The sequence below is a fragment of the Babylonia areolata genome, chromosome 18 (genome assembly GCF_041734735.1).
Source record: "Babylonia areolata isolate BAREFJ2019XMU chromosome 18, ASM4173473v1, whole genome shotgun sequence".
In the NCBI taxonomy this organism is placed as follows: Eukaryota; Metazoa; Mollusca; class Gastropoda; order Neogastropoda; family Buccinidae; genus Babylonia; species Babylonia areolata.
Window position 1 is genome coordinate 31,774,601 of NC_134893.1, and position 14,340 is coordinate 31,788,940.

Genomic DNA, 14,340 nt, shown 5'->3' on the forward strand with positions numbered 1-14,340 from the left:
TCCGGCACCAAACTTTCACGTAGATACACCAGAGAAACTTGCTCGTGGTGTTACACCCAAGACCTTTTTTTTTGAGTGGGCAAACATATTCTGTTTCATTTAATTACTATGGTATTGATTTGTTAAAACATTATTTTTAAGCCTCATTCTGTTTTATCTTTTTTTTTTTTTTTTTTTTTTTTTTGATAGCAGACGTTTCGCTTTAGCTTGGTTTTCAGTGGACACTTTGAGCACGCGCACGTGTGTGTGTGTGTGTGTGTGTGTGTGTGTGTGTGTGTTCAAAGTATTTTTATTTTGAATCTGGTTTTAGTAGTTTTTTTTTTTTTTTAAAAAAAACAACTATTTTGTTGTCATTTATAAGCAAACTTTTCACTAAATTTTATCTCTGAACCTGAATCCTTTGATTTCGATGGTTCAAACATGTTAATTTGTTGAATCTGCTACTGCCAATACCCAGACTTCTGAATTTCAGTTTGAGACTAAACTTGCTTGTGTTACTTGTAATGAAGAACTTTGTTATACTTAACGGAAATCGTTTACTTTATCGATGCGTCATGAACACTGTCACTGGCAACAGAGAAATAAAGGAAAGAAAAGCACGCAGAAAGAAAGAATAGAAAGGAAAAGGCAAGAAAGAAGGAAAACGAAAGACAGAAAAGACAGTGACAAGAAGATGAGAAAAAAACATTCCTATAAATGCACACACAACCCCCCCCCCAACTTAAGACCATAAAGATATCTACAATACCTTCTCACATTCACGGAGAGAGAGAGAGAGAGAGGTAGTCAGAAGCGGGATATAAACTATTTTCATCCTTTGGTTTCAAAATATCGACTCAGATAGGCCCAATGCTTGCTGACCTTCACAAAATGCAGACCCATTTAAATAAAGTCGTTTGGTTAGCACACTGAAAGCTGCAATCTGTACGTCGGAACAACGATATTTGTGTACAGTTTGCTTTCCATAGTGTATTCTGGTGTTTTGTAAAAAGCAAACCAAACCAATCGTGCTGAATGCTTTTGCTTCTAAAGGTGGAACACGGAAACAATAGTGCTGAATGTAACATTCTGTTTGCTGCATTGGTTAGGCATCGTGTAACCTATCAGTAGAGCTGGATACAGAGACTGAGTGAAGTGACTTATCAACAGCAAAGTGCGCCACATCGCTTCATAGAATCTCAGGCAAGCTCCTCGTGTCGGAATTACCGATTACATAAATTCATCAGCGTAGAACTATTCTAGGACTTCGATCCTGCTCGCAGCATGAGGACGATGATTATGGGTAAAGGTACAGGGTTCAAAATATTACCGTTGGAAAACCAGATGCATGGGCATGCGGCGAAAGCGGGAGATGGGAAATTAGTTTTTATGCAGACACATAGAGTGCTTCACACACACACACACACACACACACACACACACACACACACATGCACGCACACACTCGCAGAGAAAAATTCTGGCAACGTGAAACCCACTGAGCTAAAAAGTTCTTTGGTGAAACCCATACATACACATCAGCTGATGGTCAGAAAAGAGAAAAGGGTAGGGCAAAACAGATCCTCGACATTCAAAATTTTATTGCGTCGCTGGCATCGTCTCTGAGCTGAAAGGGACTACCAACATTGTGAAATCCATACATAATCAGCAACGACTTCGTAAACATAAGAGAGTAGGCAATAGTTGAGTGCCACCATTGTCTTCACTGTCAGCACATTTTCGCAGACGGAAGACAGTGCTGAGCGTTTAGAAGGGTTCAGAGAGTTGGAGAGTATTGATTGTCATCATTTATTAAAATAATCCGGCTGCTGCCGACAGCGTTTGGGTCCATTTATATTCATTAAACCCTTGCACACGACGCTGGGAAATTTCGACTGTGCACGCGACTATAGTATGGGATGAAACTCTTGTGCACACGCACGTGTGTGTGTGTGTGTGTGTGTGTGTGTGTGTGTGTGTGTGTTTCCTTGACCGGGCGCAACTGCTGACTCAAGTATGTGTGTGGTGCGCAATTAAGTGAACCCGTGAGTGCGTACGTGTTTATGTGCAATTGTGGCGATAGTCAAGCGAAAAGAAACTTCTGAATGATTTGTAACATGGAAGGCTTCAGACTGGTTTTAGACAGACAGCATGCTATGGCTTTCAAAATGCTGAGTGATGTCAGAAGATTATTCCAGCGTTGTCAGCTCCACTGAGATACAAATAGACAAGACTCGGAGAAAGTTAGATGGGGTAACCAGTATATATGCTGTCTTCTTTAACAATCTTAGTCCCGATTAGAAAAAATTCAAAAATTTCAACGATTAGTACAAAAAGTTTTTGTTCAAGATCGTTTTGTGTAAGCTTCAGTATAAAAACTGTACCAGAAACCATGCTTGCCCAAGTCAGTAATATTTCACATATCTGTGACTTGAGTACTGACTAACCCGGTTGCGTAAAGGAAGGCTGGTCAAATAAGACGACAGGGAAGGATAGAACAAATCCCCCGCATTCTTCAAAATGTTTTATTGCGCCGCTGGCACCGTCTCTGAGCTTATAGGGATTACCAACGTCTCAGCATAAGCCTACAGGCAAATTCCTCGAAGGTTGAATGTGTGTCCATTTAAGTCCACAAAACGAAGAACGAACAGGACACACTATACGGCATTAAGAAAGAAGCTGTCAAATGAAAAGCTTCCCAATGTAACTAAAATTCTTTTGTTTGTTGCTGTTGGTGTTCATGTCCGGTTGTAAAAAAAAAAGTAGCGTTTATAGAATATCTGTGGCTTGACAAAAATCTCACTTTTGCCCTTGCCTTCGAAATGTTGGCAAATGCTCGTGTACATACGATCGTGACAGGTTGTTTACTTGGCACGTCATGCGTGCGATGTATTCTCCGTTGTTGCAAGGACCATGTCAACTTGGACGGCAACAAAACAGCCGTTCTGATTATGCAGGTTTGGAAGCCAAAGAGATGTCTTCATGAAAATTCATAAGCATATTTTGGCGAGTTTTCATTGTAATTCATAAGCATGCTTTTGGGCGAGTTTTCATTGTTATAGTTTTGTCGAAAAGAAAACTGCGTTTCATAATTACTACACGCGTGGTTGATGCATCTAAACTTCACGGAATAAACTAACGTATTAAGGCCACATACAGGTAACTAAGTTCCAACAGCATTTTGAAATGTTGTGCGGTCAGCTGGGCTCTAAGTGAAACTAAACTGGACTGAAAATTACAAAAACAAAACAAAAAGCAACAACGAAAAGACAGCAGTTATAAAAGGATGATACAATCTAACAATTGTTTCCCATGTCAGTTTTGATAGGTGGATCTGAATAGGTAGTAAAAACGTGACATCTCCCCTTATACTAGAAGGCCACGTTTTAGAGCTGTATACAGTGCGTGATCCAGTGACCCGAGTCTTACTAATATTTACTGTCGTGCTCTTAAAACTTCGTAAAAGTGTGAAAAACAATTATTGGGTGTGACTTTGAACTTCGATCGTGATCACTTAGCCTCTCGCGGTCTTTCAGGTTTGGTATCACAATTTTCTTAATGTGTATGATAAACATGCTCCATTCATAACAAAACGTGTCAAAAGCTATCCTAAACAGCCGTGGATTACTAAAGCCATTGATGATAAGATTAAGGAAAGAGACTCGTCTCTCTCAGAAGGTAAGAAAGATGAATTCAGAAAACAGCGTAATCTTGTAAATGCTTTGAAACGTTCAGAAAAAAAAAATATTTCAGGAACTTATTTCCACAAAATCCAATAATAAATTGATTTGGAAAGCAATAAATCAGTTAAATAATAAACATAATAACACGCAATCCACAACAACTAAATACCTATCAGCAGAAAACCTAAATACACCTTTTTGTAATGTAGCTAACTCAACAGTAGGAACAAACACGTCATCCCTTAATTCGCTTGATATTCTCGAAACCTTTTATAACACTAAAAATATTTCATCACACCTTGTTATCCCACTTATGGATGTACATGAAGTTTACTATGCTCTTTCCCACTTAAAGCAAACAGGTTCGAAAGGTATTGATGGTATAGACGGAAAGATATTAAAACTATCTGCTCCCATAATTGCCGAAACACTTACTTATGTCTATAACCAATGTATCACAAAAATGATAATTCCTAATTCTTTTAAAGTCGCGAAAGTAGTACCCATTTTTAAGTCAGGAGACCGTACAGACCCTTCCAATTACAGACCAATTTTAATCTTATCAGTATTGTCAAAACCTTTAGAAAAACACATTAACAAACATATCCTTAATCATTTCAGTCACAACAAATTATTTCATCCAAATCAGTCTGGTTTCAGGTCCAAGCACTCCTGTCATACAGCACTCACTAACTTAGTCGAACAATGGCTCACAAATATAAACAATTATGAAATTACTGGTGTTCTCATGGTGAATTTTATGAAGGCATTCGATGTGATAGACCGCACTCTTCTTTTGAAAAAACTAAAATTATATGGCTTTTCTGGAAATACACTTGAACTCATATTGTATCTATTTATGAATCTCAATCCTCTTTACAGTCTATTATGGAGTTCCTCAAGGTTCAATTCTTGGTCCAATATTATTTTCTGTTTATATAAATGATTTTCCTCTATTTATTAATGCATTATGTGAGATGTTTGCAGACGATACAACAATACATACAAATCACACTACAATAGACAAAGTGTGCTATACTCTGCAACAAAGCATTAATGACATAGTTAGATGGTCCAATTTAAATCACATGCGTCTCCATCCACAAAAAAAACACGAAATGCCTCATACTCACCACCAGACAGAAACGCCAAAACTTTTCACACAACCTTCCATCCTTTTCCATAAATGGTCAACCAGTAGAAGAAGTTGATAATCATAAAATTCTTGGAGTCACCATTGATAACAACTTATCTTGGTCCAGTCATATTATGTCATTATGTAAAACTCTATCCAAAAAAAGATTTATCAGCTTTCCAGAATTAAACATTTTCTTGATTTGCATTGTCGACAATTATTCTTTTTTGCTTATATTGAATCACATATTAACTATGCGTCAACACTCTGGGTTCAGCTAGCGATAATATACTAAGACCTTTACTAAGTCTGCATAGACGAGCTCTTAAATTAATCCTTTTGAAATCTTCATCACTGACTGCTGACGACTACAGACGTTTAGATATTCTTCCCCAAAAGCTTAAACTTGAATACAACAAAGCACTTTTTATTTTTAAAATCATGTCTAATTATGCTCCATCTCTGAGAAATAGATTTCCCACCACGCTAGTCCGTCAGACCAACAAGATTAAGATCCCCATTCCAAGAGTAGATATGTTTAAATCCAGTCTCATTTATTCAGGAGGTTGTTTATGGAACAATATTTCATCCAGTTTTAATGTTCAGAAAAGCATTCAAGAATTCAAAAAACATTACCATACACACCTTATGGACAAATATGTCAACAATCCTACTTAACTTGACTTTATCTTATTGAATACGCATATGTAGTTTAATTGTATGTCTGACCGCTATCGCAATACTTAGTGATATACAACCACAATCAGTGTCCTGCATACTTTTATTTTTATTATTTTTTTTTTTTGGGGGGGGAGGGGTAGGGGGGACGAGGGAGGCTTTGGGGGGGGGGGCTGTTTGTTTCTTTTGTTTTTTGGAGGGGGGTGGTGGTAATCTTTTTCCTTCATGATATGATGTTTGTATCAGGATTATGTAGATGTGCATGTTTAAACGTGTATGTGAATGTCATGTCCTTATTTCTTCATCTCTTTGCTACTTTGTGGATGTTTTGATTCATATTCATTTTCTATTTGCCCTGAGGGCTGGATGAAAAAAGCACATGTATGCTTATTCCACTTCCCTCAATAAAAAAACAACAACTTCATTCGTTCGTTCAGTCTTCCATATATCAAATTTGTAATTTCGCTGTGGTCAGTTAATCGGTATATAGGAAACGGATACCGGAATATGCTTTGATTTAATAGCATTCGAATCCGGTCGAATTGAACTGGGTAGTTAAATGATTTTAACATACATATTTGTTTACACAGACTTGACCAGACCCCATCGAATTAAGTCACACAAGCACACACGCACTAATAAACGTGAGAACAGAAAGAAAGAAAGAGAGAGAAAGAGAACATAATTTTTGATGCTAGGTTCTCCGACCTCTATATATCTGGTTACACGTGTTACACACACACACACACACACACACACACACACACACACACACACGTTTGTGTGTGTATGTGTGTGTGTGTGTTTGTGTGTGTGTGTGTAAACATATAAACCAAAACTTGAGCAAAATGGACAGCAAAATTTGAAAAAAAACCCATGTGAAATAACTACAATAAAATAATGAGTTAAGTATAATTGAGAGAGAGAGGGAGAGAGAGAGGGAGACGTATTAAAAGTATGACAACAATACGTGTATGTGTTTTTAAATCTCTTTTTTTAGTTTGTGTTTTAAAATATCTATTCTGCTCCCTGTGTGTGTGTGTGTGTGTGTGTGTGTGTGTGTGTGTGTGTGTGTGTGTGTGTGTGTGTGAGAGAGAGAGAGAGAGAGAGAGAGAGAGACATATTAAAAGTATGACAACAATACGTGTATGTGTTTTTAAATCTCTTTTTTTAGTTTGTGTTTTAAAATATCTATTCTGCTCCCTCTGTGTGTGTGTGTGTGTGTGTGTGTGTGTGTGTGTGTGTGTGCGTGTGTGTGTGTGTGTGTGAGAGAGAGAGAGAGAGAGAGAGAGAGAGAGAGAGAGAGAGCAGCATATATGTACAGGTGCATACATACGTGCACTTTTACATGCATGAACGAATTCGCGCGCGCGTATGCGCATGCTTGTATGCATCTATATATTATTAATTTCTGACACAGACACGCACAACATGAAATGCGTTTTGTGTTTTCTTCACGTGCAGATCAGCGTCTTGTGAATATGCAGGTCTCCCCATTATTGAGAACGTTCCTCTCTGACAGTGCACCACCCCCACTGAAAACAAATCCAACTTCATATTATGTCGGAAGTGCTTTAATTGCCCCAAATCATAGGTGAACTATCAAAGGAAGCTAAACCCCTACAGCAGGAGGGAAAGAAAGCCCCCCCCCCCCCCCCACTCCCTTCGCCCTCCCCTCTCCCCCGCCTTCCCTCCGCCCCCTCACTTCTGATCCTGTACTCAAGGCGGCATTTTGGCGTTTATCTTTGCGTCAGCCCTCAGGTCTATACTTATCACGCCCTAAAATACTGATGATGCGCTCGAAGGTCACACACACGACAGCCTGAAATCAGCGTTATGGGAGATTCCCGTTGACACGTCATTGACCTTCACGGTGTTATCAGTTTAGTCATGTTGCCTTTCCATTTTAAGGACGTGATGTCAACAGACGGGTTAACAACGTGCGTGTAACTCCTGTTGTTGTGGTTGTGGTTTAATGCCTTTTCAGTTTGTGGTGAGATCATTTAAACGGATAATAGAGTGTGTGCGTGCCCTGGAGTAAAATATCTACGTTCGTTTTCGGCATGCTGTGAGTTTCTGATTCTTGTTTGATGTTGTCTGTTTTACCTGCGTGACCGTTACGATATTTGTTTGGTGTTTTGTTTTGTTTTGTTTTGTATTGTATATCTCCTCTTCTTTCTTTTCCCGACGACATTCAGGCTTTTGGCACCTGGTTTTGTTTTCGTTGAGCATAACTTTGTAGTTTCCCGTTTCTTTTTCTTCAGTCACTCACCTTTCTTTCCCTCCATTCTCCGTGTCTTTCTTTGAAGTCCAGGTCACGTTTATACACGCGCACGCACAACCTTTCAGTCTGTCTGACAGATACTCACACACGCACAGTCTTTAATATTGTTTTTTTATGTGCTCTCTCTCTCTCTCTCTCTCTCTCTCTGTGTGACACAAAAGCACACACAGACACACACACAGACACGCACACGCAGACACACACACACACACCCCTCCACACCCCCCCCCCATATATATATATATATATATATATGTATGTATGTATATGTATATATATCTTTGTTTTTTTTTTCTATCTTTCCTTTCTTGTTCCTTTACTTCTTTCGTTTCTTCCATCTTTTGGGTGTGGGATGTACGGTATTTGAGCGCAGCTCGTGTCTTAATGTTTACTGCTGTGGTTTAGTCATTGTGTTCGGCCCCCGTGTGAGAAGATTTAACTATGAACAATCGCTTTGTAATGTATTGCGTTGCGTGTTGTAATTGTGCGGTGCAGTTCAGTGTGTGGTATCACACTACATTCTTGTCAGGACATTAATTCTGTCCGCTCTTCCTGGGAGAGCGCATGCTGATAGTGCTGTGAGTCTACCATTCTTTTGTTTCCTGTTTTCAGTCTGTCTGCATGGGCATGTTAATTTGTGTAACTGATATTTGAGTGAACGTTTTTTTTCTTTTTAACAGTACAAACCTGTAACTTGTTCTTTCTTTCTTTCTTCTTATTCATTTTTTTTTTTTTTATCGACTACGTCTTCTGTTCGGAACATTTGAGAATATTTTCATGTGATTGTTTCTATTTTTGTGACAGTGTTATTGTGTTGGATAGATTCGTTTCTTCGAGGAGATGTTTTTATATAGAAATTATCAAGGTGCAGTTCTGTGTTGTCACACGAACCTAAAGCGCGGTAGATTTAATAGATAAGTAGGAAGGCAGGCAGGTAGGTTGGCATGGGCGGGCACGCTGGTTAGTAGGCACAGAGAGAGAGAGAGAGAGAGAGAGAGAGAGAGAGACAGACAGACAGACAGACAGACAGACAGACATAGACACAGGCTTAGACAGAGAGAGCGGGGAGGGATACCAGCACGCCCTCGACTACCCTCCACACTCACCGTCACACACACACACACACACACACACACACACACACACACACACACACACACACACTTACTCACTCACTCACTCACTCAGTCACTCACTCACTCACTCACACACACACACACACACACACACACACACAGGGAGACATGATCATGGTCACCAAGTGCAGTTCAGTGACTGGTCTTAACGAGGGAAGAACCCGCAATTGAAAGGTGAGAGGTTAAAGGTCAAGGTCACAGATGGGCAACATCGAGCAAGTTTAAAAGTATGTTGAAGACTGGGCTTTGTATCTGATCTTCATGGAATACAGGTGAACTGTATTATCAGTCGAGAATATACCTTGTGATGGAGATGCTCATCTTTGCGACGCCCTTTTCTAATCATGACAACACGAGTGAGTTTTAAAGCCATCTAATCTTTTGTTGAGTGTTTACAGTGTTCCACATGCCGGGGAATTTTTCGTTCGAATCAATATAACGGCATCTCAATCTTAGCACGCATCATACATACGCAAATGATAAGTGGAAAGATGATATTTAACCAGGGTGGAAAAAAACGTTTACGGATTAGAAGAGGATAGTCTACTGCATTTTTTCGAGGGTAGATTAACCCCTCTCCTCCCCCTCTCGCTTCTCGCTTTTGCCGCTTCCCATTTTGTCTTCACTTTTTTCTGCTTTCCTATTTCACCATATACATGAATCAGGACGGCTCAGATAATGATAATGATTATCATTATCATTATTGTTGTTGTTCTTTGAATCAATAATAATGATTTAAAAAACCAGTTGGGAACATTTTTTGTGAAAACGTTTCAGTCAGCTTGTGTATTGTGTCTGTGTTGTACACGCAAAACGAACAAATACATTAAAATAGGAAAGAAGATTACCCCCCAAAAAAAACAACAACAAAACAACAACAACAACAAACAACAACAAAAAACAACAACCAAAAAACAAAACAAAACAAAACAAAAAAAGTTTCAGTCAACGATTAGGTTTGGTTAGCCAGATGAATTACTGTTCAAACCGAACAATTCACATAGGAGATTGATTTCCTCCTATGTTTTCACGCAGATGGTGCTGTTGGTGATTATCGCAAAATATTATGTTAAGCAGGTCCATTTTGTGCGCCCCATTGTCGAGCTGTGTATTTTCAGTTCACATCACTTTATCATTCTGTCCGTTGATGTGTATTTACCTGCTGACCCTGCACGTTCCTAAAAGGGGAAGAGGAAAGGAAGTACGTCATTGTTGTCCAGGGACTGCATTCGGCCCTGGTTCCTTGGGTTCTGAATGAACCATAATGACTGCCCCGGCGCTGAATTGTTCCGTCAATTGGGCCGCGTGGCATGAATGGTAGTCACCTGGTGGTCTGCACGATTCCAGCACTTGTCATTGATTTGTCCGCGTAATTTACCGCAGTGTCCATTGATCTCATCTTCCCGGGCATGCGCATGCGGGTGGGTCGTGACTATTGATTCGTAGATGGTCATCGTCCAGGTAAAACTGATCGGCTCAGCCAGGGGTGTGGGAGGCGGGTGTGGGGGTTGGGAATGGTAGAGCTATCCGATTAATGCGCTATGAATGTCACTAATGGTGCTCGGTCAGCAGTCTGAGCAGATTCTGTCGTAGGGAAGCCATGTCACGAAGGAATTGCCATTAGCCTAAAGAATATCCGGAATTATAGCATGGCAGATTGCTGGGTCATACGCCAGTGACATTACGTAGGTTTTTGAAAGGTAGCCATGATCATTATCAGACTTTCATGTTAGGATTTTTAAATAACGAGTTTTTTGTGTGTGTTTTTTTAAGTCAGGAGAAGGTACAGACAGACAGGCAAGCGATCAGAGATAGAAAGACGTACAGTCAGTCAGATGGGGAGTTATTTCCCCCAACTTATGTCGACAACTACTTCCTGCATCTCTTCCATCAGGAAATATTTATAAAATATCGGCTATCTCAAACCCATACGTTATTTTTAGAGCTGGCCAAAGAGACGTTTACCGAAAAATATAAGAAATATCAAACACACAGCCAAGCAAACGAACACATTCCCCGAATCTGTGGACCATAGCGTCAGCAGTGTTTATTCTTTCAAGACTGCTTGTGAAAACTAATTAATTGAAAAACAACAGACACTAAAAATTTCCCCCCCGCTAATTAGTATAAAAATGTTGTAGATTGAAACGGATGATAATTTGTCAATCAAATAATTGGCCTATCGCATGAGATAACCTTTGAACTGGGTTTGGCTGCAAGCAGCATGCCGCGGTCCATCATTCGATCACTGTGCCCATCAATGAATCAAAGAGAGCGGTCGGGGGAAATCATGAAAATGATTATGGTGAAGCATCGCATGATTGTAATTGTACCGCTTTGGCAGCCAGGCATCGACCTCCCAAGGATCAAGTAGAAAGAAGTTTTTCTATCAGCCCCCGCTTCCTGTGGTCGCCTGCGGAGCTCTGTGTGTGTGTGTGTGTGTGTGTGAGAGAGAGAGAGAGAGAGAGAGAGAGAGAGAGAGAGAAGGGAATTATTGATTTATCCTTTGATCACCCCCTCCTTACGCCCTCTCTATCACTCATTGTGTATTTATTGTTTTAATTTAAGCGTTTACAGACCAACTTTGTTTTTCTCTACGCTCCCCACCACCCGAGGAAGTGCTGTAACATGATTTAAACAACAGTTTTAACTTCGTGTTGTAATGAATACGAATCTTACTCATTCAAAATAGTTGTTAAACAAAAATGACTTCACGCACAAGGATGTTTTGTTTTACCCTCACCATGAATACACCATAATGATATAAATTACCAGAGTAATTTGTGATAAGTGTGTGTGTATACTTGCAACATTACGACGCAAAGCATTGAAAAGTCTGTGTTCGCAGTTCGCTTAAAAAAAAAAATCCGCGTGGAAATTCCGGAGCAATGGTGTAACATGCGCCATTTGAACTTCCTGAGCTGATGCCGTGATGTGGAGGCGAATCGAATAGACTTGTTGCAGCCCACCTTTCCAAAAAGTGCTCGGAGTCCGAATGCAAAAAAGACCGACAGTGGCCAGACATGTATTCCTGACAGCGGCGAGGAGTCATGAAAATATGTACCTACTGTGTGAGAAACACGGGGCACAGAGTGAAAACGTTTATCCTCTTCAAGGCAAACTTGTGGAGATGATGAAGAACAGTGTTATCATGAGACATTACCAACATGAAAGGGATGCAACCTATGCACATGTTCATGTGTACTCGTAACTGAAAGCCTGACTGAATAACAGGAAACGAATTATGAACGTCTCAAGGCAGCTGTCAGTCGGTTCTACTCAAATACTGGACAGCCTGTTGCGCAAATGACTGTAAATCAGTGTGTTTGGTCTCTGATTGAAGACAGGTGCTGTATAAGTACCAAAAAGATGATGATAATAACAATAATAACAATAATGATGATGATGATGATGATGATGATGGTGATAATGATAATAATAACATGTGAAGTACAGCAGCATGATCAGTCTCCTGATTTGACATCAGACATTGTGCAAGATTCTTCCTTTGTATTTGGCGGTGAGTCACACAGCCCGTGAACAGATGTGTCAAAACGTCTTGGAAACTAACCCGCTACCCTCCATCCTCCATCCCTTCACCCATTCACACACCCGCCCAGGATGTCCCTTTCTCTGTCCCCCAGCATGAAACATCCGAATAAGAAGAAAGCAATAAACAGAATGTTCGCGTGGAAGCTGAGGTAACTGTAAACATTCCGCGCCCTTCGCCCACCTTCCCCATATGCTGCCCACGGTTATTCACGACCCAAAGATACCACACATTATCTGCGGAATATAACACTGGAAACGAGCCCACACGTACGCGTGTGCGCATGTGAACGAAGGAAAAGGAGTGGAAGGGGACGCTCTTCGCGTTGACTCACACTGAATTAACTGTTTTGACGTGGACATTGTCGCTTTAAGTGCGCTTGTCTATTTCGTCATTTTCCATGATTAATTTGTATTTTGTTGTCATAATGTCTTGTGTTCTGCGCATATGTGAACTGAATTTGTTGTAAATGGACCGTACCTATTTCAGAAAAAGTCAGATTGTCACCCATCCACCTCCGGGCGGCTCACCACACACACAGACATCACATAACGATATTTCCCTTCTTAATGAAGTGTCCCAGCTTTAAACACACCCCTTCCGAAAACAACAGCAACAACAAAAAACAGACCTGGCTACGTTTATTTATTTTTTATGAGGAATAAACTATTCATAAGATCACGGTTTGGACTATACATTACGCAGTGAACTTCATCTCCGGTTACACTTATTATTTCCGATACAGATTTTACCAACAGTTTCTTTCAAACTTGATTTAAGCTTTTATTATTTTGAATGAATTACGGAGATGGAACAGCACAAAAAGGTGGCTGCAATCAGCAATATTTCCGGGAATGGGCGCACCCTTATCAATGTCACGTTATGGATTTCTTTTTGAAATACAGGTTCGGTCGTCCTAATCGAATTATTTTTTGTCTGTCCAGCCAACATATGTTATCCTTGCAGACATTATTACATATATGTAATATATATATATATATATATATATATATATATGTGTGTGTGTGTGTGTGTGTGTGTATGTGTGTGTGTGTGTGTGTGTGTGTGTGTGTAAGTATCCTCCATGTATATCCTCTGTAAGCAGGGCTTATTGGAGTACCAGCAGTGTTTGCTTGCAAACGTAAGCAGTGATGGCATTGCAGGGTGATGGGAGTATGAATTTGACACGGTGTTTTGGTCCCATGCTGAGAAGTTAGCCAAGCCAGCTACATCAAGATTGCACAATAATGATACTGATTTTTTTTTCCATTTTCAGTATCTCTACTGTTTGCACAATAATGATATTGATTTTTTTTCTCCCCATTTTCAGTATCTCTACTGTTTTTAAGTCAATCCTTCAGTGTCAGTGTGGAGTTGCAAAATGAATATACCTGGTGCTTTATTTATTACACGCCCAATTACATGGTGGATTTCATTGGATGCCTTTTGTTTTGTCTGTCTGTCTGCCGGTCTCTCTGTCATCGAACGACATAAACACTCACACACATCAACTGTCAAGTTTAGATTGAGCATGTTGATCAGTTCCTTTTCCTCCTTAGTTTGAGACATTTGTCAGTCTCTCCGTTGTTTATTTCAGAAAATATAGATAACAAAAGTTTTGAAGCACTTAACAAGTCTATTGCTAAGAACTTAAGAAGTCTTGATAGGCGTTGTGGATGACACACATAATTACAAGTTAAACACTAAAAGTGATGGAGATTTGGGATTCAAACCTGAAATCTTGAATTTTGACCTCAGAAATGTTCTTTGCTTTTGAGGCTGAAATATAAGTTCTTTTATTCATACCTAGTTTATATTAAAGGAAAAAAAATATGTTGCCAGTGCAAGTTGTCACACTTGCGTTCGCTTTCAGTTTGTTTTGGACTTTGTGATGG

General features: G+C 39.8%; 1 protein-coding gene across 1 annotated transcript in view; it reads left to right on the forward strand.

Moving 5' to 3' along the window:
* The first annotated feature begins 7,427 nt into the window (after positions 1–7,427).
* LOC143292664 (protein NDNF-like) overlaps positions 7,428–14,340 on the forward strand; it is an 84,520-nt gene continuing 77,607 nt past the window's right edge. Inside the window, exon 1 of the mRNA XM_076603164.1 lies at positions 7,428–7,543. The gene's annotated coding sequence lies outside the window, so the exon portion shown is untranslated. The remainder of the gene's footprint in view (positions 7,544–14,340) is intronic.